This window comes from Pteropus vampyrus, unplaced genomic scaffold (genome assembly GCF_000151845.1).
Source record: "Pteropus vampyrus isolate Shadow unplaced genomic scaffold, Pvam_2.0 Scaffold291, whole genome shotgun sequence".
Classification (NCBI taxonomy): domain Eukaryota; kingdom Metazoa; phylum Chordata; class Mammalia; order Chiroptera; family Pteropodidae; genus Pteropus; species Pteropus vampyrus.
Window position 1 is genome coordinate 783751 of NW_011889072.1, and position 1905 is coordinate 785655.

Below are 1905 nucleotides of genomic sequence, written 5' to 3' on the forward strand. Positions count from 1 at the left end.
CTTGCCTGCTGGACGCCCACACGGCAGATGCCGCCCAGATAGGCCGGCTGCTCGCCCCGCTCCCCGGTCGCCTAACCTAAAGGGTCCGTGTTGTGCCCCAATAGCAGTTCACTGGCCACTTCCAAAGGCACGACGAGGTCCTGATGGAGCTGGAAAAGGCAGCCAAGCGCGTTAAGAAGCTGGAGGCGGTGTACAAAGAGTTCGAGCTCCAGAAAGTCTGCTACTTGCCTCTCAGCTCCTTCTTACTGAAGCCCATCCAGCGACTGCTGCACTACCGGCGGCTGCTGGGCCGGCTGTGTGGGCACTACGCGCCCGGGCACCCGGACTTCGCCGACTGCCGCGGTGAGTGAGGGCCTGGCGCAGGGGCTGCGGGCTCCACCCCAGAAAGGCCGAGCGCTGCCCCCCCTCCCCGCGATGGAGGGGAGCCGGCCAGTATTGTTCTTCAGCCCCACCGTCCCTGTTCCAAATCCGAACAGTGTAGGGAAAGGCTCCCTCCGATCGTCCTGGGGGGTCACAGGGAGTGGGAGCTGTGATGGGCAGAGCCCCCACAAGCGCCCCAGGGGGGAGCACTCCCCAGCGTCACTCGCCTGTGCAAAGCCCTGGCAGCAGATCTCACACGCGTGGCCGGTGTGGTCTGTTAGACGCTTCTGACACAGATGGACCTTGCCATCTTTCATGTGCATTAAAGGGACACAGGAACAAACTCTGATCTTTTTAACTTACAAAGATGACTTCTGGTTGTGGTATAAATTTAGTGCAGGAAATTACTGTCTATCAGAAGATTTTTACAAGTAAATTTGCCATCGTCATAAGACGAAAGACCAGCGTTTGCTTGTAGCTGGTCTCCCCGTCGTCACAAACGGGCATAAATAAGATATGTTCTGACGCATGAGAACCCAAACGGATCATGCGATGCTGATGGCTTCTTTGTTCTAAAGGCAAGTGCTCTGTGTTTGCTAAAGAAGCAGCACAAATCGTCACAAACGTTTCCGAGCATTTTCAGGGAAATCAAGAAATGCAGCACCTTGAAAATCCCCCCTCCCACCCTCGGCTGGGCCAGGGGTGGCCTCTTCGGGTCACCAGGGCAGGCCACAGGGCAGGCCACGCCCGTGCACGCACTGTTCCTCGTCAGTGAAGTGCAGCTCACAGGCTGAGGCAGAAACAAAACGAGGCCATGTTTCCGAAAGTGCTTTGTAAAAGGCGGACACGACGCGCGTCGGTAACTGGCAGCTGGAGGCGTTTGCTCGGCCCGCCGGCCCCAGAGGGCTAGGAAGGCCCAGGTGATGGAGCGCGCTCAGCTGACGACCGCTGTCAGCACCTCTTCCCACTGCCACCCACTCCACACAGGGCCCCGAAGGCCCCTTGGGGTGCAGATGCCACCAGCCTGGTGGGCTTCCCAGGAGCCCGAGCGTGAGCCTGTTGGGGAAAGGGGCACTTCTAGGTTGGGGCTTAGAGACAGTCGTCCCACATCTTGTCCTTCATTCACGAGGGTTTCCAAGGGCTGTGCCTGGGCTGGCCAGGGGCCAGGAGCATGTTGATGGCTTATCAATGTCACGCTGGTTCTGTGGAAACCCAGGCATGGGTGGCACTGTGGACAGCAGCCCTGCATCGGGTCTGAAGGGCGTCCCCAGCTTCCACCAGCTTTCAGTGCCAGACTCCCCAAGGGCCATGGGGAGCCCATGTGGCAGCCAGACCTCCCAGCATGCACTCTACACACACGGCGTCCGAGGGCAAGGTGGCACCGTTACCATCCAGGGTAGACATGTGGGTCTAGGCGGCCTGCAGTGAACAAGCAGAGTGGAGAGAGCCCCTGCTGGCAGCGTTGTGCAGACTTGAGCTGGGCCCAGGGGGGCGGCCGGGTGAGGGGCCTGAGCTCAGGAGCCTGCACAGCCAACGGCAGGTGCC

General features: G+C 59.9%; 1 protein-coding gene across 1 annotated transcript in view; it reads left to right on the top strand.

The window, feature by feature from the left end:
* The window catches only part of FARP2 (FERM, ARH/RhoGEF and pleckstrin domain protein 2), a 96865-nt gene that overhangs the window by 81264 nt on the left and 13696 nt on the right, over positions 1-1905 (top strand). The window lies entirely within an intron of this gene.